Source organism: Canis lupus, chromosome 38 (genome assembly GCF_048164855.1).
Source record: "Canis lupus baileyi chromosome 38, mCanLup2.hap1, whole genome shotgun sequence".
Classification (NCBI taxonomy): Eukaryota; Metazoa; Chordata; class Mammalia; order Carnivora; family Canidae; genus Canis; species Canis lupus.
In genome coordinates, this window is record NC_132875.1 from 11,537,185 (window position 1) to 11,562,623 (window position 25,439).

Below are 25,439 nucleotides of genomic sequence, written 5' to 3' on the forward strand. Positions count from 1 at the left end.
CTTCGGTGTTTTAGAACTGAGGTGTCAAGGGGGCGGGGAGCGGGGGGGTCCCCGGCGAGAGGAGCGCGGGGCGCGCGTTTGTGGGGACGGCGGTGCGCCCCGAGCGCGGCCAGGCCGGCTTTCCCGTGCGGGTCCGACTGCCCCTCCCCTGTCCCCTGCCCCCCGCCTCGGGAACGGAGGCACGACACGGGGGGGGGGGGCGCGGGGACGGAGGAGGTTGTGACCGAAAATACCCCGCGGCTCGGATCCGTTTGGCCGGAGGACGCAGAACGGAGCAGGGCTGGGGAGGAGTTAGGAGGCCGGGAGCGGAGAACTGCAGGCTCGCCTCTCCCCGCGCGCCGGGCCCGGTGCCCTCCCCGCGCAACTTCTTACCCGCCTCCAAGTCCTGCTCTCACAGTGGATGTCACCCTTGGAACCCCCCCGTGCCCACGGCTCCAAAGCGCTCTGCCGTGTGGATGGACTGGTGGGGGGCGGAGAGCCAGGACGGGCCCGTGGCAGTGCCCCGGAGAGGGGACCTCGCTGTCCAGCGTGTGTGCACCCCGAGATCCCCAGCACAGAGATGGGGGAGGGGTCTGCCTGCCCCCAGCCCTCGTCGCCGCGTCACCCCCGAGCTGGCCCTGCAGGGACAGTCTGGTTCAGACCGGCCGGGGGCCGCCCCTACCTGGCTCGGAGCTGCCCGGATTCTCACCCCGGCCCGCCCCAAACAGCTTTCAGAAACTGAACTGCCAAGTTAAAAGCAGAAACAAGTTTCTGCTACTGTCCCTGGGCCTCTTGCGTTTGACATTCCTGGGTGGGTGTCAAACCTGAGGCCACTTTGCAGCAGAAAGTAGCGGCAGGGACCCGGAAATGTCCCCATTCGGGACCTGGGGGTGCGATGTCTTGGGATGTCCCTCCCCACCCCATTGCCGGAGTGTCAATGCCGCTGGGCTCTCCTGTCGCGCACTTGTCTGCGCCTCTGCTCTTTCCATAAGTCGTAAGAGGAAATCAGGGAAGGAGAGAAAGGCATCAAAGAAAGGTGGAAGTTAGGAGGAAACGAGGAAAGGTGCCGTAAAGGGTAAGATATGGTCAAGAAGAGTGACCTCTCGCTGGCTTTTTCCTCCTTGTCCCCTTTGAAAAGAACAGGGAGAGCGATGGAACCAGCCCCAGCCAGTAAAGCCCGCTGCCCAAGGTCTGGGGCACCCGGGCTCCTGGGCTCAGGGGCTGACGCCCAGACTTGATTTGAGCTTCTCAGCCTCCTCCATTCCTGACGCTCAGCCACCTTCAAATCCCCTGTCCCCAGTGCTCTAGGCCCCGCATCACTCAGAAGCTGGGTGAAGATGGAAAAGGCCGAGCTGACTCCCTCCCCACCCTGGCGATTCTCCCTGGGACAGAATCTGGGGCCTGAAAGTGGACCTGGCATGGCAGGCTTCTGGACTGTGCCCAAGAAAAGTGCTCACCCCAAGCCTTCTACTGTTAGGAATTCTCAGAATCAGTAGGGCTTTTTCCCTGGTCTCTGATGGGATCTTAGAACTTGGCAGCTTCCTCGGCTTAGCAAAGTTAAATAAACTTGCCCTAAGCTCTGGCTTAGGTCTCTCCTGGGCCGCTGTGCTGAGGGATCCTAGTTCTCTCCAGGCTTCAGGTTTTTGGCTGTCCCACCCCTCCCGTGCTCTGCCTCTGCCTCCTGGCTGACCTCCAGGCCCCCACCCTGCCCAGGCAGAGGGTCTGGATAGGGAGGACCCCAGATTCTCTACCAGAGGATGAATAGGAGTGACATTCCAGCACCCAGACAAACCTAGAGAGTGAACTTGGTGTATGAAAGGAAGTGAGGGCAGAGAACCAGGAGGCCCATTTGTCTCCAGATGTACTAGTGAACAGAAGAAACACCATTTGCCCCAGAACAGCTCATGTTTTCAAGGAACTCTGGGAAGTGACAGGATAAGGGACTGGTCTTTTAAAATGATTTGGGTCTGTGACCTGTAAGCCATTAGATGAGGCCCTAAGCAGGGAAGCAGTACACCAGGATTTGGCAGAGGTGGCACCTGTGCCCCCCTGGGAGCAGCCTTGCCTTTCTCAAATGGCCTTAGGTCATGGTGATAAATGATGGTCACCATTTCACGAATAAGCAGTTGACAGTCCCTAAGTTGTGCCCTCGAGGTGGCATGAGCTCCTGGTCCAAGGAGCTCCAAGGTGGAAAGATTAGCCTGACCCCTCCCCAGACCAAGAGAGTGTTCTGAGTCCTAAAACTTTCAGCAGCTGTGCTTGTCTCCTTCATCCCTTTCTCTCTACAGCAAAGCTGGGTCATCTGGGGACTACAATGGTGTTAGAACCAGCACCAGTTGCCTGTCACCCTTTCCCCAGCCAGAGCTTTGACTGGAAACATAAATTACCTTGCCGGATGTATGTGGATGGATGAAGGCAGTGGCCACTTTCCCTAAAAGCTAGAGCAGGTCCTTTCCCTATCTTCGTGAGCAATCTTTCTTGGATCAGAAGTCCCAGGACTCCCGCCATGGGATAATTCCTAAATCTATAGGTTCTCCCTCATAGAGATTTCTTTTACTATGAAGTGAGAGTTTAGAGGAGGGGGGTACAGTCTCCTTCAGGATTCCACTTGATTATTAAATTTGCACATATCTGGGAAAAGACCAAAGGCCTGAAAGAAAAATGGAGAAGGGGAATTTGGAAGAGCGGAAAGAAGACTCTGTTTGACATGGAATTTCCAGTGACTCAGTGCTTTTCTCTTCTGTCTCCCCTACTTAACTTCATTTCCCCCACTTAAGAAATAGAGCTCTGAGCTTCTGTGACTATTTTGGCTAAATGTTCAGATGTATACTCTGGCTGAGTGTTTTTAAAATTTGACCACTGAATACATGATGCCACCTGCAAAGTCTCCTGTGCACTCTTCTGTCTCAATTTTGTTTTTTTTTTTTAATTTTTTTTAATTTTTTTTCTTTTTTTTTTTTCTGTCTCAATTTTGACCTAGAATATAAGCATTTGCTTTCATCACATTCTTGTTCACCCTCAACAGGTTGGTTTTAGTTTCTGGATTTCTCAAATTTCCTTACAATAACAGTACATGAACCAGATTTGTTCAGCTTCTACGAGACAGGATTATTCCCACCCCAATTCTCCAGGTAATTCTGGTTAAAACTGCCTTTGCTTTACACCTAAAGGAGACACATACTTGACATGAAAATGAGTTTCTTTCTTTTAAACTTGAACTATTCAAATGCTTGCCCCCCCCCCCCCCCACCTACTGCCTATTTGGAATAAACCTGGCCATATTAACATTCAAATAGTTCCATCATAAAAGGTAAACATGACTTTTTAATATAGAAATTTTCTTTGAGACTTAAGAAAAAATCATAGTTTGTGTTAAAAATATGATTTCAGGAAATTGTATCTTTGAAATTCATTGGCAACTAGATTTCTTTTAGGAACTTTCCGTATAACTTTGTCATGCTTCTTTACAGTTATATCCTTTAATCTAACGTTCAACTGCTTAACCAGCATATATTCAAATGGGATTTTTTTTCCAGCTTAAAGTTTTTTGCAACATTTTCCATTGTATAACCTAGTTGACAGGAAAGTTTGCAGGATGGAAAAATGAAGTTTGAAGCATATAATATATTCTTGTGATTCATTTATATAATATTTAACCAACATTCTGATAGTAAAAAAAGATATTTGTTTGTGGGAGAAAATGTATGTATTCTTTTTGAGGGAGGCTTACTGGATAATTAGTTTTTTCCTAATGTTCTTTGCTTTTTCTATTAGATATATCAGTGTTCCTAATTCCTTTATCTCTTGTAAATTAACAAAAGATACAAATTACTGACTTATGATAAATCATAACCCTCCCCTTACCAGAGCCATCAATATTCTATTATTTCAAATTAAACATTTTATTATAATTTAGAAGGGAGAAGATTCCCACATTTATTCATTAATCAGTGATGGCCAAATTAGCTAAACTATTTATTTATTTATTTATTTTGGCTAAACTATTGATAAGAAACATTTGGACATGGAGATGTGACATCAGAAGAGAAATTTCTACTGGCAAACTGACAAACCAAAAATACCATTCAGGAGCAAAGGGCTAATGATAAATGGCATAGTGAAATAAATGGAATAAGGACAACTTGTCAGCCACTGATCTTCTACATTCAGCACGTCACTCCTTAATACCGTTTGGGTGATACACTGTGTGAAATTACTTTGTATGGGAAGAAGTTTCTTGGTTTTTCTATTGGGGTCCAAGCCAGTATTTTTTTTTTAATAGATAAAATTTCAGATATCATAACATTAAATGTTTAAACCATTTTAAAGTGTATAATGTAACTCCATTTTACTAGATCCACAATGATGTGGAATCAACACCACTATGTTAAGTTTGTTTTTATCACCTGTAGCCATGAAGTAATCCCCTCATCCCCTACTCCTCTCAATCCCTGGCAGCCACTTATCTGCATTCGGCTTATATGGATTTGCCTGCTGTGGACATTTTATAATTGAGGTCATTTAACATTGGACCTTTTGTGTCTCGCTTCTTTCACTTAGCGTAATGCTGTCAGGGTTCATCCATGTAGCATGTGACAGTATTTCATTCCTCTTTATGGCTGAATAATACTGGATTTTATGGATATACCACATTTTATTTATATATACTCCTCAGTTGATGGACATTTGTGTTGTTGCACTTTTTGGCTATTATGAATATCCATATACAGGTTTTGCTCGAATGTATGTTTTCAGATTTGTCGGGTATAGTCAAATTCTTGGGCCATACCATAATTCTGTGTTGAACTTTTTGAGGAATCCCCATACCACTTTCCACACTGGCTACATAGTCGTACAGTCCTATCAGAAACATCTGCGGGTTCTAGTTTCTCTACATCTTCACCAATATTTATTTCATTTTTAAAAAATTATACTAGTAGGTGTCGATGGTATCTCACTGAGGTTCTAGTTTGCATATCCATAATGACTAGGGGTGCTGAATATCTTTTCATGTGCTTATTGGCCATTTCGATATCTTCTTTGGAGAAATGACCACACACTGTCTTTCCTCATTTTTTAATTGGGTTGCTTGTCTTTTTGTTGTTGAACTGTAAGAGTACTTTATATATTCTGAGTATTAGATACTTACCAGGTATATGACTTACAAATATTTATATTTTCTCCCATTCTCTGAGTTTTTCACTTTTTTTTAAAAGATTTATTTATTTATTTATTTATTTATTTATTTACTTATTTATTTATATATTTATTTATTTATTCATAAGAGACAGGGAGAGAGAGGCAGAGCCACAGGCAGAGAGAGAAACAGGCTCCATGCCGGGAGCCCGATGCGGGACTTGATCCCGGGACTCCAGGATCATGCCTTCAGCCGAAGGCAGACGTTCAACCGCCGAGCCACCCAGGAGTCCCTCTTTTTTTTTTTTTTTTTTTTAATTTTTCTCTTCTTTTATTTTTTAATAATTATTTATTTATTTTAGAGAGAGAGAGAGCAAGCACCACAAGCAGGGGAAGTGGCAGAGGGCGAGAAGCAGACCCCTGTTGAGCACAGAGCCATAGGTGGGGCTTGATCTCAGGAGCCATGAGATCAAGACCTGAGCCCGAATCAAGAGATGGGACACTGAGGCACCCCTGGGTTTTTCATTTTCTTGATAATGCCCCACAATTCATAAACATTTTGAATTTGTAGGAAGTCCAATTTAGCAGTAGTTATTTTTAACAGTAAATGCTTTTCTCATCCATGAGAAGACTCAGATTTAAACAACACGAATATTTAAAACTCTAAATCCTAAAAAAGAGAAGACTTCTGTAGTGCCCAGATAACAACTTTGTGAAATGCAGGTTATCAGGCACTACATAAAGTAACTGTTGTTGTTCAAGACAAGGAAACATCTATGGCTACATTGACCTTTTTCTTCAAAGAAGTCCTGAGTTATTCAGATAAGCTGTCTACCCTCCTGAATGAGATCTTTTATCCCAAGAAGACAGTAGTTGTTTTTTAAAAAAATTATCATTATCAAATTCATCTACCAAGAAATTCTAAACAGTCTCTTCTGTTTAAATAACATTAAGGATCTGCCTTAAACCAACAACAACCAGGAAAATCAAAGGAAAGATTGACAGAGTGTTCCTAACTTAGCAGTTTCTACACATAGGCCTGTATTTGTAAAGTCCCCAGGAGAAAGGTCTTGGAGGCAGAGAAAAGAGAAACTAAAATATTACAATGCAATTTAGAAGCAAAAATGAATAAAAAGGGGAGGAATATAAATACACATTATTGAGGGTTTTGCTTATGCTCTCACATTGGCTGCTTTGGAGTAATTAATGTATAGGTTAAAAATAACCAGACAGTGGTTTGAATCAGGTCTTTTTTTATTTCATGGCTTACGGTGAACACTGAGACATCTCTGATTCTGTCCATTAGAAGTCTTGGACCAGCTTTTCTACATCTGTCCTTTTATGGAATATGCTATTGGGTAAATCACTAGACACTTTCTTTTTTTTTTTTTTTTCAAAGATTTTATTTATTTATTCATGAGAGACACAGGGAGAGAGAGAGAGAGGCAGAGACACAGGCAGAGGAAGAAGCAGGCTCCATGCAGGGAGCCCGATGTGGGACTCGATCCCGGGTCCCCAGGATCACACCCTGGGCTGAAGGCGGCGCTAAACCACTGAGCAACCCGGGCTGCCCGACTAGACACTTCCTAAGTGTGCATGCCCTGCGTTCTGCATGAGTAGCTTGCATGGCTGTCATCCTGAACAGCCCTGAAAGATCCTGTTGGAAACTATTACCTTGCATACAGGGCAATACATTCATCCACCACTTACGGTGGGGAAAAGATGGGATAATACGTGTGAAAATTATAAGGCGTTTTGAAGTTTAAGTGTGAGCTTCCGTGTTTATGTGACACTTGCAATGTGCCACGTATCATCCAAGATTTAATAAATATTAGAAAGTTAAGTTCTCAAACAACCCGATGAGGTTGATACAATTCCTTTCTCCCCCTTTTACAGATGAGAACACTAAGCATAAAGTTTTCGTATAACTTTCCCAAGGTCATGTAGCTGATAAGTGACAGAGTTAAATTTTGAACCTGGGCAGTCTGGCTGGAGAGTCTGTGATCTTACTACTGCTTAATGCTGCTGACATCTAAAATCTAGAGATTTCTGGTGAAAATCGGAGTCTCTGAATTACTTGCTACAGTAAATATTTATTGAATACCTATTATATGCCCAGCTTCTCTGGAAACATTGGAAGATCTAGGACTGCCAGGACTGCATTACGTGTTCTCTGATGGCAGTAGTTAGCAGAGGGCCAGCTGTCACTGCCATCTTTTGATGGGGTCACCAAACCAGGCTTGATTCATTTACTGGCTTACCTGCATGAGCCCTGTAAGCAATCACCTTTGTTACTTGCTAACAGGAGACACAGACAAGGAAAGTAGATCACAACCAGAACATGCAGCACGAAGGCAATGACAAACATAGAAAATAAACATCGCGGCATGAATTCAGGTTTCCAAGCTCTCTTGCTGCTATCCTTCAGCACAGGTCAATGAGCCGACGAAATTTATTAGGTATATCCACTGAATGCTTGAGCTGTGGGATAAGCACTTAAAATTTAAAAGTTTAAAATCAGAAGGGCAAATACAGACAACACCAAAAAAATGATGACTAATATATATAGAAAGTACAGTAATACTTCCACTAGTTGGAAATTTTTAATAATGAGTCTCTGGCAGAGATTTTTCAGTCATCGAGCTTGTTGCCTTATTTTGTAAAGAAAAGATAAATAACAAGCAATATTGGATCAATGCCAGAAGGCAGGCTTCAGAATATACCGCAAAGTTAGGAAACAATTGACAGTGTCTCTAGTGTTTTCAGAGGATTCTTGTAAGATGATTGAGCAGTTTTCACAGCAATTACCCCGAGTGATACAGGCTCCAGAAGAGTCTTCAGAATGGAGAGAGAATTAAATACTCGGAGTACTGTATTATCATTATGTATATTCCATTGCGTTGTACTTCTTGAACAATGATTAATTATTATTAATGAAGATACTTGATAAACAAGAACCATCTCTGTAAATACATAGACACCAGCCAAAGAGTTTACTCTCGCTGTTAACTCACTTAAGAGTGAAGAGTCCACTCTGGGAAGGTCTGGTAACAAGCATAGGAAAGATTTGAACATGCTGTATGTTGTGGCCAGTGTCACATAGGTTGGCTCTTGCCATGATTTGGCTAATTATTGTGTCCATAGGCATGAGCCAAATGTTCTGAGGGACACTTTGCCAGGTTGACTGATACAGGTGCATACAGTATTGGTCCAACTCTCTTGGGTCTATCTTTAAAGAATCAGCAGAAAATCTTTCTGTGCTGAGCACTTGCTGTGATAGAGTTTGTTTAATACCATAGAACTTTAAAATAACTGTGAACTTACTGATTTGTTAAACAGTGTGAATACCTGCTAGGTTTCAGGGCAGAGTTTCATAAATGCTTTCCCCTTATCCAATGCTGTGAGGTGGGTGGGTAGGAGCTAGATACATAGACTATCAAATGTATTATGAGTCCCACAGAGAGGGAAGCAAAGCTGAGAGGCCCCTGCCATGGCCACACGAGTAGTGGAGATGCAGATCTGGGCCTCCAACGGGCTTCTGATTCCAAGTCAAGGACTCCTCTTTTCCTCAGTGTCTCTTGGTCAGCATTTCTCAAAGTACATTCCACCTGAACACCTATGTCAGAATGACCTAGGATATTTGTGCAAAATGTGGAGTCCTGGGCTCCTCTAGAAATACTCTAGAAATACTGAATTCCCAGGACTTGCATTTTAAACGTTCCCCTCAGTAGATTTTTATAGGCAGTGAATTTGAAATGTATGGTCAGGTTCATTTGATACAAAGAGAAGATAGTTTGAGAGCAAAGGAGAAGTTTTCTGACCACAAACAATAAATGCCTTTGTACTCTTAACAGTAACCTCACAAATTGGGATTTGACTATGAGATTCAAAGTGATCTTCCTATTTGGGACGGTTGTCCTTTGGACTATTCCATAGAGATGTGAATAGTTTTATAAGGTGTGTTCTGTGGGACCCTACTTCCACGGGATATTCATTGCTTCATCAAATATTTATTAAAGTATCCAGCACTATGTTAAGCACTTGAGGAACAGCAGTTGAAGAAAACAGGGTGGACTCTGACTTCAAGGGACCCACAGCCCATTGAGGAAAGACATTAATAAGTGTTTTGCCCCAGGGCACCTGGGTGGCTCAGTCGGTTGAGCAGTTGAGAGGCTGCTTCAGGCTCAGGTCATGATCTCTCTGGGTCTGGGATGCGGGGTGACCCTCCCTGCTCAGTGGGGAAGCCTGCTTCTTCCTCTCCTTCTGCCAACCCCCCATACTCTCTCTCTTTCTTTATCTTTCTCAAATAAACAAATAAATAAAATCCTAAAAAAAAAAAATAAGTGTTTTGCCCCAGAAGCTTTCATGTAGACAAATTTGGGTTCAATAGGTTTCTTCACAGTTGGATATGTCAGAGCCTTCAATATACTAATATGTGCTATGAATATCTGAGAGAGGACTATTGTTTTTGATGCTTTCCAGACTTATCACAGGATCCCTCATATACAGAACAACTCATAGGTTTTGGAATCTCACTCTGCTTACACATTTCAGGGAGATCCTATCGCCCCTCTACGCCGCACCCCTGAAGGCCCAAATCTGTGGCACTGGTATAGATTTGGAGTGTATCTTAACCATGGAATCTCACTGCACCTCCACCCCCTCCCCCAAGGTAGTTTTGTTCTGATATCCCAATGAGCGCTGGGACAAGCAGTGGGCAGACTTTAGTCAAAAACTAGTGTCTAGGAATTAGGTCAGCTTTAGGCTGCCTTTGGAGTTGGACTGCATAATGAATTTGAACATAGAGTGGATCTTTGGATATATCTCTGCTCTCTCCAGCTGGGGGGAGTAGGGTGAGAAGGATTGCTTCAGGTTCCTTCAGGGATTCTGAGGCCATGTGGAAGCATCAGGTGTGAAAGAGTAGTGTTAGTGGGGAATCGCATGCCAGTCTCCTTACGTGGAAAACTGCGTGTTGTTTAAGGAACACCCAGCCTTTGATTAGGTGCCTGTGATCAGATTATTTGCTGAGAAAGACCTCCTGCCTACCTGCCTATGCATTGTCCACTTTTACCAGGATGGTTGTTGGGAAAAGGGAACTATAGGCATTTTCAGTAGATCGCCTAATGTCCAATCACTTCAGTTTTCTCTTTTCTTCTTTCTCTGAGGCAGTAGCTAGATCCAAACAGAACAAGATGGCTTGGCAACTTCTCATTTAACTCAGAGAGGTGTGTTCACCTGAGGGACGGATTTCAATAGTTTGGTTGTTGACATTTGTCAGATTACCCAGAGAATGGCCACATCATCACCTTGACTCATGCTTGTGGAGAGTTCTTAAAGAAGCCTCTTCAGAATTGTTTGTTTTTCTTAGCTATGATAATATTTAAAGATATGTTGCTTTATTGTTCGTTAAGGACGTGCTTTATTCATAAAGACGTTTTACCACACAGGCTTCCTGATGGATAGACAAAAGTGAAATAAAGAAATGTAGCAGTATCCCAGTAATTCACATAGTTATCACCTGACTATATAAACCCTTGAAACAAAGTGTGTCTTTCCCTCTTTCTAGAGTTGCCTGAATAAATGTTCAGCTTTTCATTCTTTGAGGAGACCCCAGATCTCTAAGTGTTGGCCTCTTAAGTTCAAGGTCTAAATTCAGTTTACTTCTTAATCACTGTAGAGAGGAATTACATGCAGTTGTTGGCTTCAGGGAGCTTGTCATAAGCTTGGAGGTAGTGAGGTAGGGTAAGTACATATGTTGTTATAATACCAAACAAATGTCTGATAAATGCTAAATGAAAAATTCATAAGTATGATGATGGTGGTTCAAAGGAATTTAGTGACCATGAAGAATTACAGAAAGGAGATTCCTGGAGATTGCTTTGAGATTGGTCTTTAAAAATGGATAGAAGTAGAATTTTTGTAAAAGAGAAAAAAGATATGCTTAGGGTTTTGGATGTAAAGACAAGAATGTGAATAAAGGCATGAAAATTGGAAAATATAAGGCCTATTTGGGACACAGATGTGTATTTAGGATGGAGGGAGGAGGGAAGGTAGGGGGAAGAGCGTAGCTCTAACAGTATTGAGAGTCCTTTATATATGATGCACTTTTAGGTGTATTATCCATTTGTTTCTGCTTTACGTCTTCAATATAGTGAAGATGAGGCCATTGTTCATCAAAATTTGTGTACCATTTCCATCATGTAGTGTTTCTGCCAGGAAGTTACTGCCTAGGGGGTAGTACATTGCCCACATCCCTTTGCATTTAGTTGGGGCCAAATGTTTGTTTTCAACAGTGAAGTATGCAGTAACCTTCTGGCCAATGTGGTTTGGAAGCCTGTAAACAAAGGACTTCAAGATCCTAGGGGAGAAAGAGTTACTGGATGGAGGAGCCTGGGTCCTGCTTAGTATGCAATTGGACTTCACATAAATAAGAAATAAATTTCTTGGTGTTAAGCTACTGAGATGTGGAGATCTAACTTTATAGCAGCTAGTTATCTTAATACAGACACTGTTACAGGTTTATATAATATAGGCACATAGATGTAACTTATTCAAAATCACATAAATAATAAGTGAGGCCAGGATACAAATCCAGGTCTGTCTTCAGAGTGCTTCTTCTTCTTCTTCTTTTTTTTAATCCTATTCCCATGGCTTTAACTGCTATCTGTATGCTAATAGATATGAGTTCTCCATTGTTTGTCCAGAGTTCTTTTTGGGGGTCTAGACTGAGGTAGGCAGTTGCCTACTGGATTTCTTTACTTGAAAGTGTGTATAAATAATACACACTTAGACTCCATTATACAATGTATTAAATAAGTTAAAAAAAAAAAAGATATCCCCCAGAATAAGTGTTTTTGATGAAATGCTTGGTCTGGCCTGTCTCCTTCATTGACCCATTGTGTCTTCCCGTGGTGTTTTCCTGCTAACTGGACTCCTGGTTATCTTGAAAAAATCCAGGACAAGCAATTTCCTTTTAAGCAGATGACACAGAGGTTGTATATTTGGGCTCCTGTTCTACGGTCAAAAATTAAGTCATGTGAACATAGGGAAGCTAAACAGTGTGGTCAGTAGTAGGTGGTTATGTGCTTAACTGAAACCATATTAGATGAAAGAGGAGAAGGACGTTGGAAGACAGCCATCATTCTGGCATGAAGGCCCTCAAATATTAAGCCTCATTGGGTTTAGAAACACCCTTACCTATCTAGCCAAGCTGAGTTCTCATCTTCTGCTCCCTAACATGGTGAATGGCCATACAACCTCCCAGATGCCCAGAGACCAGAGTGGTGTATACTTTGACTTTTTTCTTTTACCTTATTCCCCCATTATCAGTCGTTTTCATCTCTTAAATATCTTTTGAAGCTGCCTGTTCCACTTAATCCCCTAGTACTGTCTTGGTCTGTGGCTTTATCATCTCTCACATAGACTCGTAGGATGGCCTCCTACCTGGTCACCCTGTCTCCAATATCAACCTATCAAGGACATCCTTCACACTACCATGAGAGTGATTTTTCTAAAATGCAAATCTGATGATCATTTTACTCCCTTTTTACAACCCTTCAGTGATTTCCCATGGCAAAAGTCCAAATTGCTTTGCAGAGCACAAAAGGCCCTCTGTGGTTTAGTCCCTAAGTCTCTCCAGCCTCATTTCTGACACTTTACTGTTCCCCTCCTCAAACAGATCACACCCACTGCTTCAGTTATACTGAGCTATGTCAGACTGTTTCGTTTCTTTGTGTCTCCGTTCGTGTGTTCCTTCGGCCTAATGAATCACTATATACTTTCTTAACACCCGACACAGCTGACACCTCGTCTGTGGCATATCCCAACTTTCTCTAGGCAAAGTTCATCACTTTCTTTGTTATTTCATTTATTGTATGGATTTTATGGACTATCTGTGTCCCTTTTAGGCATTGTGCTGAGCATTGGATGTGATGGGGAGAAAGAGATATGGTCCCTGCCCTTGTGGGGTTTATAGTCTAATGGCAGAGTTGAACATTGGTCAGATATTCCTGCAAACAAACATAAAATTACAACTGTGATAAATAACTATGAAAAGCAAAAAAGGGCACAATTATTAGCCCATAGTAGGAGAATCTGACTTGGTAAGGGAGTACAAGGGAGATTTTCACTGAGGAAGTGTGCTTAGGTGGAAATGGAATGACGAATTCACCAGGTGAGAGAAATGAATTGTAGGCAGAGGTAACAGTGTGCATGAAACCTTTATGTTAGTAAGGAATTTGGGATTCTAGGAGAGGAAAAGGTTTCCTCTTGATACTCTTGGAATTCCTGAGTGGGTCTGAAAATTAAACTGACAAAGACAGATGAACAGGAGGAAATTGCACACATTTATTTAATGGAAGTTTTCTGTGACATGGGAACCTTCCCAAGGAAATGAAGACCCAAAGAAATGGCTAAACCTGAATGTTTTTGTGCTAGATTTGAGTGGAAAGCTATGGAAAGATATGACAAGGCAAAGAGAATGAGCTAAGTATATTACTATAGCAAGGGGGAGGGGAGTGGAAAACAAGGCCTGTTCATTTAGATTCTTCCTAGGGTCCCTCCATCTTGGAGGCAAGAGTGTTCCCTTCCCATGGATGGAGAGAGGGCACCTCTCACATGAGAGTTTTATGATCTGCTTCAGGGGAGAAACATGGGAGTCTCTCTGACCTTCCTGCTTCTTTTGCTTGCTCAGACTCCTTCGGCTTAAAATATTCAATGTGCCAAGATACTATATTTTGGGGTAGTGTGTCTTGGCCCCCATCAGAATATATGAAGGGATTGACTAAAGACCAAGTTCAGTGGGAATGAGGTATTGAATGAAGCTAGAGAAGTAACTAGGGGCTAGATACTGAAGAACTTCATAAGCTGTGTTAAGGAGGAGTCTCTTTATTCTAAAAGGAGTGGAAAACCATTCAAAATGAGAAAGAGAAGATCATGATCAGGATTATTGGTTTTTTTTGTTTGTTTGTTTTTTGTTTTTTTTTAAAGAATTCATCCTGGCTACTGGGTGAAGAATGAGTTTAAGAGTGAGCTGAGTAGATAATGCTAGATTTGTTAGTTCAAGTAAGAGACACAGATCTATTGAATTAGGAGTGTGATAATAGGGATGACAAAATTCATATTTAGGATTAGGTATGGAGGATAAGGAAAAAGTGGTAATGAAGGCTGGTCCCTGTGTTCCTGGGTGAATGATAAAGCCAGTCATGGGGATAAAGAACACCACAAGAACACTAGTTTGGGCAGAATTTGAACATAAGGTACCCTGGGGATATCTAGGAGGAGTCATTTCACTGTATATTAAGTGTACTTCTAATACTTCACATATACTGTATTGTAATTACTTTTGTGTGTGTTTCTTTTTATTGAATTGAACTTTTCAAAGGAATGGAGCAGCATTTACATTATTAATAATATTCATTTTTGGGTCCCCAGTACCTATTACTATAATTTATACATAATACTTTCCCAGTAAATGTTGGTGAACAAATGATCTCACTGACCGCCCCCCCCCCCCAAAGCCCACACATTTCTCCCACATCACTAATAAGGGCAAGAAAACACTGAAAAGGCAAGTTGGCACTCAGTTGTAGAGTGTTTTCAATCCCTGGCCAGAAGTTACATTACGACACAACATGTAATTAAGCCTTAAGTTTACATTCACTTTCCAATGCAACCTTTGTTTCAAATAATGCTTCTGTTATTTTTAAAGCCATATAATGTTTACTCAAGGGACATTGTCTCTTAAGTAAATCAAAGCCAGCCAAGCTACAAGAAAAGCACAGAGATCATACTTGGAAAATGAACTATGTTTTTATGTTGTGGGACTAAATGAAATTAAAATGAATCTACTGGAAGAGGGTTGGCCGATACAAAAGAAATGCAACCAGGCCTATGTGTTTTTTTCATTCTCTTTCTTTTTATTTTATATTGGAGGTTAGCATTCAGTCATTAGGGCAGATCCAGAGAGAGGTTCAGACATTTACATGGTCCACTGCTGGGTCATTTTCACAGCATGGATCTGAAGGGATTCATGCAGGAGGGCTACCACCGTTTCTTGGAGTCAGAGTGATAAAACAATATTTTGAATCTGTCGAATTTACTATGAGCCACACAAACAGCCTCTATCAAGAATGAAATGAAGCCAACTCTATAAATGCCCTGGATCGTGTTTGGGATGTGGGCCCCCTAAAATTGTCTCGTACAAGGCTTGAAGGTTTGAACTGTTGGTGCATGCTGGTGTGTGGTGCAGTTTCACTTTAAGTAACATAGACTGGGACGAGAATTTTTCATACTCTAGTCCTGAAATTGGATAAATCATCTCTTATTGTTTTATTAGGAATCTATACAGTTGACCCTTGAACAACACAGGTTTGAACTGTGTAGGTTCATTTTTAAAAGATAAACCTGATACAGTATTGTAAATGTATTTTCTCTTATGATTTTCTTTTTTTTTTTCTCTTATGATTTTCTTAACATTTTCTTTTCTCTAGCGTACTTTATTGTGGGAATACAGTGCATAATACATATAGTGTACAAAATATGTGTAAATTGTGTTATCAGTAAGACTTCTGGTCAGTGGTAGGCAATGAGTAATTAGGTTTATGGGGAGTCGAAAGTTATATGTAGATTTTTGACATTTGGGGGTTGGCGTCCCTAACCCCCACGTTGTTCAAACGTCAACTGTATTTCTTAAGGCCTTATGCTATCTTACCCCCACGTGAAATCGCCATATAACTGAAACCAAAGTGTGTATTTTTCCCCTTCCTATGTATTTTTGTGTGTTTCATTTGATTTCTTTGTAAGGTTGTAGGACCCTTATCTAATGTGAGCAGAGGGGACAGTGGTTGGCTTGAAGAAATCCAAGGTTTTCCTGTAGATGTTAATGATGAGAATCAGAATAGAATATCATGTGACCGAGGGTCCAATCTTAACGATTTTAATGACTGGCTATGGCAAACGTGACCAAATACAGCTACAGACTCTAAGGCCAGGTCTACACAGTGCAAAGTGTAGAGCTGGGAACTCTCCAGTAATTTCAGGTCACAAAGTTGGCCAAGCCGATTAAGGTCTTAGAACTGTTGGTGTTTGCATTAAGTTTAGTAGAGTGGGTAAGAGCCCAAGATCCAAAATCGGACTGCTTGAGTTAATTTCCTCCCTTAGCTACTTCCTAATAGTATAACCTTGGTCCTCCAGCTATCCTTAATTATTTGTCTCTCAGTTTTCCCACATTAAGATGAGGTTAGTAATTCAGTTACTGAACAGGGGTATTGGGAGAATTAAAGCTATTAATATAAGTAAGATGCTTTGAATAGGGCCTGGCACACAGTCAGTGCTAAATAATGTCTAGCTATTGTTAGGAAGATTCTTAAGATGTGGGCTTTGCAGAGACAAAAATTTGTGAAAGCAAGGTCCATGCAACTTTTGGTGAAGTGTAAAATGTTTTGAACTTTTTAGTGAAGTATTAACTATACATCATCTGCTTGACCCTTGAAACTGAATTATTTTAGAGACTGCTTTCCATACATGCTCTCTGAAAGTACTACAAGTATCAAAAATATTCCAGAGAAGTTGAAGATATGGGTGTCATTTAGTGAAGGGTAAGGGCATCAAGACAGTTCAATTTGGTGAAGAGAAAGCCAAATGAAATTTACCTGGCTTGACTTGGAAATGGGTTTATTAACAATTATAATGATATCAACTGCTTATGGAGTGTTTACTATTTTACAAGAACTTTAATTTCACTTAATTCATTAATTTTGCTTAATTTTTAAAAAGAATTTATTTGAGATAGAGAGCCAGAGCATAAGTGAGAAGAGGGGCAGAGGGAGAGGGATAGATGCAGACTCTCCACTAAGCAGGGAAACCAATGTGGGGCTCTATCCCAGTACTCCGGGATCATGACTTGTGCTGAAGTCAGAAGCTTAAACAACTGAACCATGTAGACACCCCTAATTTTGCTTAATTTTTAAAGTTACTTAATTTCATTTAATTATCACAAAATTTCACAAAGTATTATCTCCATTTTATATATAGGTAAATTGAGGCTAGGAGAGGTAATGCATCTTTCTAAAGTTCCAAAGCTGTTTAATACCAGAATCTGGATTTGAACCCAGTTATGATAAACTGCAAAACCAGTAATTTTTTTTAATATAAGATTTTTTTTGAAGATTTTATTTATTTATTCATGAGAGACACAGGCAGAGGGAGAAGCAGGCTCCACTCAGAGAGTCTGACGTGGGACTCAATCCCAGGTCTCCAGGATCACAACCTGGGCTGCAGGCGGTGCTAAACCGCTGTGCCACCAGGGCTCCCCAAAAGCCAGTATTTTTAACTGCTATGATTTATTTCTCTCTCAATGCTGTTATATATATTAATAAGGATGTCAGTATGGTACTTAAAGCACTTTAAAGGCCCTATGAGTAGGGTGCCTGGGTGGTTCAGTTGGTTAAATGACCAACTCTTGATTTCAGCTCAGGTCTTGATCTCAGGGTCATGAGATGGAGCCCCACGTCAGGCCCTGTGTCAGGTCCTGCATCAGGTATAAAGCCTGCTTGGGATTCTCTCTTCCTCTACCTCTCCCTCCATTCCCTCTCTAAAAAAAAAAAGAAAAAAAGGAAGCCGTATGAGTTAAACATTCTATAAGTCCTAATTTTACAGATAGGAAAATGGAGGCTTAATGGAGTCGATTGACTTTCCCAGGATGATTCAGTTACTGCATACCCCATTTGGAAGCATCCAAATTTTCTAATTTATCCACAACCATCTAGCACTAGACTTGCTTCCAATTCCATATTTACCATCAACCCAGTGGGCTGATGGAGGGAGAGAGAGACTCGGCAGAAACAGCAGTGGAAGAATGGTTCAAGGAGGGGGGCAGGGAGCAAGGATGTGGGGAGAAATGTAGAACCATAACTATCCTGCATTGTCTCTGCAGGGTTTTCACATTCTCCATAATAAGATGACTGACTCCTTTTATTTTCTGTCTTTTATTAATGATGTCAAAATTATAACAGAAAATATTTAACTTAGACCTTAGGAATATTCTAAGTGTGTAGGTGTTAGATTCTAAGGAGTTATTGAGAACTTCTTTCCCCATAGGTTTGTAATACATGATGATTATCCTGTGTCATAGCATACTGTATTTTAAGTAAGCATCATTAGGGTCAGAACATTCAGCTTTTTTTAAAAAAAAATGATTTTATTTATTTGAGAGAGACAGAGCATAAGTGGATGGAGGAGCAGAGGCCTAGGGAGAGGGAGAAGGAGACTCCTTGCTGAGCAGGGAGCCTGTCGTGGGGCTTGATCTCAGGACAGTGGGATCATGACCTGAACCAAAGGCAGCCGCTTAACCGACTGAGTCACCCAAGTGCCCTAACATTCAGCTTTTTGATAAATATTGTCAGCAAGTCCAATAGATATTGCATGAGCTAACTCATTTCTTTAAACACAGCAAGCAAATCATGATTATACTCTAATTGGGAACTTGCCAATGAGATGACAACCAGAGTTAGGATCTGCCAGCAATCACTGTTTTCTGTGGTGATGGCTTTATATGTACATTCTTCTCAAGATAATTAAGATATTTGTATCCAGAAAATGGAAAAGTACCTATCCCAATATATTTTATCTATAACACCTACATAGAATGCAGCCTTTTTTTTTTTTTTTTTTTTTTTTTTTGAGAGAGAGAGTGAATCTTAAGCTATGAGAGCTCTTAAGATCTTAAGTTTTGGGGCTTGATCTCATGACCCTGAGATCATGACCTAAGCCAAAAATCAAGAGTCAGATGCTCAACCGACTGAGCCACCCAGGCAGCCCAAGAATGCAGATGCTTTAACAGGCAGAATGTGAGATCAGGATCTTGGGGGGTGGGGGGGAGCCTCTATTAATAAATCTTTCATTCAATCTTTCTTCCTCTCTGTATCCACTTATACCAAAAAGTACCATTGAGAAATACCCCCATGGGTTGGAAATTAGCCTGCTACCAATTTGTTCATTCATTCACTTATTCATTAAATATATATCAAAAAGCTATCACATATTAGATACCTTTCCAGGTGCTGGGGAGTGAATGAAACAGACAAAAGTTTGTGAGTTCGTTGAGCTTATATTTTAGTACAGAGACAGTTGGTAAACAATATGAGTAGGTAAATATATAGGATATAAGATCATTGTAAGTGCTATGAAGAAAAAAAAAGGGAAGGGGATATAAAATACTTTGGGGGTGAAATTTAGATCTGGTGGACAGGGAAGGCATCCATGAGAAAGTGAGTTTTGAGTGCAGATGTGAAGGAAATGGGAAAGCCAACCTTATGGGTTTCTGAGGGAAGAGTGTTTCAGGCAGAGGGAATAGCAATGATAGACGTGCTGTGGGAGGATCAGGCCTGGCATGTTTGCACAAGGACAGTGCCACTGGCACATTGTGAACAAGAGGATGGGGTGTATCAGAGAGGTTCTGGGGAGGGTTTACAGATTCTGTGGGGCCCCATAGGTCAGAGTTTACAGACTTTGACTTCCTATCATGCCCAAAGCAGGTGTGTGTGAGCAGATAGGGAGGAGCTAGTTTGGAACACGCGTGGATGAGACTGTTTTCATTTCAATTGACTTTTATCAAATACCAGCCACATGGCATGCACTGTGCTATACTCTGGAGGCCCAAAGAAGAAAGAGAAATATATTTCCCTCAAGTTATTCAATCTAGTAGAGAAGATAGAAAGGTTTAGAACACTTCAAAATGGTGCACTCTAGACTTCCTTCTGTCAAGGGAGACCTCCACAGGTATGGCCTGGCCACGTTTTTCCTAGAAGCTGAGGGAAGGCTCACAGTGATACATCATGAGGCCCCTCTCACTCAGCAGGGTGGAGTGACTGCTCATTTCCACACTTCCCCACCTGCATCACATCTCTCCAGAGAAGAGAAGATGCAGTTAGCTAACCAACATTTTAGGTCGCCATGCACAAGTGACAGTGTATCCCATTACCTTGAAAATGTTCTTGAAAAGTTGTAGATAAGTTGAAATTGGGTCCCAGTAAGCTATATTCAGGGTGAATTCCAAGCCATCAGTAATGCCAATAAACCCATGACTTATCTCGTGAAATGAAAAACACCTCACATTGTTGCAGTAAGGCTAAAGTTTTTCACCCTGCTAAGTAAGAGATAGCCGTAATTAGACACCTCGGTCTGGGAGAACTAATTGCTTTCAGCCTTGCCCAAATTGCTGCGTAGCAAGAGTATAAGATCTTTCTGGCTGACAGGCTAGTACTGCCTCTGCATCCAGGTCAGGGGCACATTGATTATTTTCTTCTCCGTTATTCCCAGTTGTTTTCTCCTACCTAGCACTTATTTACAGTTTCATACATCAAACTCACAGGAAGCTTCAAATTTTAACAATTTTTCTTTTCGGGGTGCTGTGTAAGGAAAGATTTCTGATCGGTGTGGTGAGCCTTATCTTTAAATATTGTTAGAGCTGCCACTCTCTTAGTCCAAATTCTGAAAGGGAGGAGTAGCAAAGGAATTTCAGACATCTTTAATCAACCACAGTTTGCCCTCTAGTAACAAACTAATTATATTCTTCCCAAATGAAAAATACTCTCATTCCGTCCCAAGGCCCCCAAAGACTTTTCCCACTGTAGCATTTGTGTAAAGGTCAGGATTTTGTCATTGAAATCAGATCCACACATGGATGGGGTTTCCCAGAGGGCAGTTCCTTGAAAATGGTTTTTCTTAATCTGAAGGCCTGTGAACTAAAGAGATCAGTTACTGCCCCACCCATGTTCACTGCTCAATAGATAGTGATGTGCAGGGTTGAGAGAATGGCTGTGCACACTCACATTCAAAGCAGGGAAGGAGAACTAGGAGGCACATGCAAGTTACTGATCCATAGCAGTTCTGAAATCCAGCGGGTCACATGCTGCCAGTCCAGTCTTGCTGCGTGAGAATGATTTTTTGAGGGTATGATCTGTATATCTTGGTTCCACCTTTGAATCAGCCTTCTGTGGAAAAAAAAAAAAAAAGGCCCACATTGGTAACTGGTGGAGGGTTGGGAGTTTAAAGCTCTCTTTTCATTTTGTGTTGTTTGTCTTAACCCTTCTACTGATACAATTCTCTAAAAACATATGGGTTTCCCGTGACTTATTGGCATTTACTGTGTTAGTCAAAAGTCTTACCTACGTACCCTCCAAGAAACATCCTTCTTGGTCTTGAGTCATGTATGAGGCTGCTATAGAAAAACACCTCAGGTGCTTAGAAGTTCTGTTGTTTAACAGGGAAGGTTTATGAAACTTGCTTTTGGAACCTTAGAAAGCCCTCTTTAGAGCTGAAAATTTCTGTGACGCAACAGCTCCAATTGCTCTGAGGTCTTAACAGAGACACGATTAAACGTTTCTGGTTAGAGAGTCCTTTTCTGAGAGACTAGAAATGAGAAACTGTTCCTTTTGAAACCCAGCAAATCCTAGATCTAAACTCCACTGAAAAAAAAATCAACGGTGTTTTCTTTAATCCATTTTTGTCTTCTTGAATTTTGTTAGAGGTGGCTAGAAGAAGCCAGATAGCACTTTTCAACAATCTGCCCAGAAATCTTATTCATAATCCTCAAGATCATTAGGTACTCTGTTTCTTTCCCCTTGTTTTCTACATCGTTATAAGCAAGAGTTTGATGACTGCTCTGCCCATATTTAATTCAGGTACCTTTTTCTGCAGCCTCCCACACATTCTCGTATGTCCTGGTTCCCATTTTCACAAGGCCCTTCCAGCTTTCACTGTCCATCTTCTGGAGGCCCTAACAGCCAATGTTTGCGACTTGGTCCCAAAGCCAGAGCAACACATCTTCGGTTTTTTAGATAGAATATCACTTCTGGAAACAAATTTGACTCTAGTTATATATGGCTATATATGGGGACTTAAAACCATCACTTTATTTTGGTCGTAGTTTTGTGGATCTGGAATTTGGAAAGAGCTTGGCTGTTGAGTTGGTGCTTGGGGTCTCTTCCAAAGTCTCAGTCAGATGTTGGCTAGGGCTGTGGTTACCTGACATAGCTAGACTCCAAAGGGTCACTCATGTGGCTGGCAGTTGATGCTGGCAGTTGACGCTGGCTATTGTCTGGGAGCTCAGGTGGGGCTGCCAACCTGAGCATCTGTATGTGGCTTCTTCTTGTGCCCTGGCGTCTCACAGCATAGCGGCTCCATTCTAAGAGGGAATGTCTTGACAGAGAATGTTCCAAGAGATCCAGATAGTGGCTGTATAGTTTCTTATGATTGAGCTTTCAAAGTCCCAGAATGTCATTTTTGATGAATTCTAACAGCTCAAGTTTAATGGGTGGATCTACTATCTTTTCAGTAAGAGAAAGAACAAATAATTTGTGGCCATCTTTAATTTTCCACATTGATTATCAGAGCCCTCCCAAACTACCACACTTTTGGGGAGATACTGGTGACATGTGTGCTTTCTGAGAGCCAGTATCTGAAAATTTGGGAGCTTGTTCAGGGAAATCTGTGGTCCAAAGGAGGTTCATAAATAATTCCAATCCTGAGAAGTCATCTTGCTAGAAGATTTTGGCCTGAAAAAGTAAGTTGATGGAATCTTGTGAAGCTTTACAAGATGTGTTCTTTCTTCTGTGGCTCATTCCTATTTCCCATCGCTTGAATGCCATGGACTAATCTGCACATACATTTTGAAATCGTGTGAATCCTTGTCAGAATGGCCCATTTGTTAACTTCAGCTGGACAGTCCATCCTATTTTATAGTCTTCACCAAGACTCGGTGACCTTTTAACAGTAGTGTATCAAAGCCTTGACCTTTTGTTTTGGAGAGCTGGGTGCTAAGAAGGCTGGAGTGGTAAAGCATTGTGGTTATATCCCATGTGTGAGGGGGTGTGGCAGGCTCCTGAGCTCATAAAGGCTCAATAACTCTCAAGGTGTATGTTGGAGGGGTTGGAAGTAGGCAGCCCAGGGCACTTTCAGTAAGCCTTTATCTTTGTCAGACTTTGTGCCATCTTGGGTTCCTGGTCCCAAGCGACTGAGTTCTATCCTACCTCTTAAAGATAACCTAACCCTAGAATACTTTTATGTATGGTTGCATACTTGGAGCAAAAAATAAAGAAAACTTAGGACTTTTCTCAAGCAAGTTGGACATTTGACCTCTAACCCTCAGTGGTTTTTTAAAAAAAAAGACATGAATGGAAGCAGGGCTGACTCTAATAGGGATGAGATGAAAGCTAGGAGTCACTTGGGCAAAATTCAAGATCAGCTGCATGCAATGGCTTGAAAACTGAGAAATCACAGCAAAAATCAAAGCCAGTGATTCCCATGATCAGCAATAAGCTAGGTTTGGAGGATGAGATGAAGAAAGAGGCAAACAGGCAGACGTTTGTTGTGATTATGAGCAAGGTGAAGTTCTGTGAGATCAGGAGGGCAACGTGGTGAAAAGCAATCACATTTTGGAAGGCCAAATTGACAAGTTTAGGTGGTTTCTATACCACAAGTGTGGTATAGTGGTTTTATCTCACTCTGATCAACTGATAATTGCTTTTCAGAGTGCTACATCGAGAGCAAGTCAGGCCATGTTTGGTTTGTGTGTGAAAGGGTGCCATGATGTCTGCCACAAATGCCAAAACTGGGTGGTATTGGCAGCCTAGGTGCCATGTGGTTGTCATCTGTGGCCAAGCTGATGAAGAGGAGCCTGCACCTCCTCTAACTTCAGGGTGTGGTTTTGGAAAGAAAGCTCTCTAGTGAGCAACAAAGTAGGCTAGATCAAGTGGCTTGGAATTAGAAACTAATTAAACAGGAATGACTTACCCCTTAAAAAGGTCACAGTTCATGTTTCTCAACTTACAGACCCTTTATGATGAGTTCTAGAAGTCAGAAATGAAAACTTCTCAGAGTTTACTAATATCACAGGTATTCATGAACTATGGCCATTCAACCACTGGCCTTTGGGATTTTTTGACCTTTTCTTCCACTGATGTTTTTAACTTTGCTAACCTCACCTGTCTCTGTCCCCCAGCTTTTTCTTGAACATTGGATGACTTTGGACTCCTTCATCTAAAGCATTTGATTCCCTCTGCTATGAGGGCAGGTGGATGAAAGCAACCTCCTGTAACCCTCAGGGGTGTGTCTGGTGATATGGGGAAATGTGTAGTTTAAGAAACTACGTTAAGCAGGTTTTGATATGGCACCTGGCGAGAGTATCCCATTCTACCACCGTTAAAAATTGAGCATGTTTGCTGTTCCCAGGCTCCTTTGATGATATATCCAGAACTACTGGGTGTTTCATCTAGTTCAGTCCGGAATATAAGCAAGCAAACATATCTGAATGCATTTGACTGTGAGGAAAAGAAAAAAGACCTTGGCCTTGTACTTCTTGCCTGGGATTAAGATGGTCTCTGGATCTGTACCTATAGGTGTTGAAAAGGAGTATATGCAACAGAGCGTAGAGTTTGTAGCCAATTTCCTTTGCATTTTTGCTCAATACCATGTGAAGTAGCCTTGTATGGCATCTAAATGAAAGGAAATTCCTATTCTATGCCATGAAGTTCTCTTGGAACCTTTTCTTTTCTTTTTTTAAAAGATTGTATTTATTTGAGATAAAATGAGAGAGCATAAGCAGGTGAAAGGGGAGAGGGAGACAGAGAAGCAGACTTCCTTCTGAGCAGGGAGCCCCGACTTGGGACTTGATCCCAGGACCCTGGGATCATGACCTGAGCCAAAGGCAGATGCTTAACTGACTGAACCACCCAGGTGCCCCTCTTGGAATATTTTCTCCACTAGTTCATACACATTCATTTTTGGACACCTGGGTGGGAAAATCAAGCTGATGCTCAGCTCTTGTGCATTTACTATTGTCCCAAATCTGCCTGCTGGGTATAATATCCTTGTCTTTTAGACTATCACATTGCATTTTGGGGTATAAACTAGTAGATATCATATGCCTGTGCAATCTGCTCTAAATGTTTTTTGTGGTTTTTTTCAAGACCATTTTGACTTAATTAAACACAATTCTGGCAAATACTATAAGAGAGCTCTAATGAACTATGGAAGTCCGTGTGGTAGAGCAATTATATTTGTAGGAGGAGATGGGGAATGACACAAGAAGGTAGTATTTAGGATAGATTTTAAGGACGATTGGGATTTTGACAAATAGAAATGCTGATGGAGTTTGAGAGAGAATCGGAGGTTTGGACATAGTGGCCATTTAATCTGGCTTTGTTTGAATAGGTTAAGTAAGAATCTGTGTGGTAAAGAATTAGGAGAAAAACCAGGAGAGATTTTTAAAAATTGTGGAGAGACTTGAATGTCAGTTTGGGTATTTGTTTTTAATTTGGTAAGTT

At 41.4% G+C, this 25,439-nt stretch overlaps 1 protein-coding gene across 17 annotated transcripts in view; it reads left to right on the forward strand.

Annotated features, from left to right (window-relative positions):
• Window positions 1-25,439, forward strand: part of ESRRG (estrogen related receptor gamma) — a 618,160-nt gene that overhangs the window by 1,817 nt on the left and 590,904 nt on the right. The gene's annotated exons all lie outside the window — the stretch shown is intronic.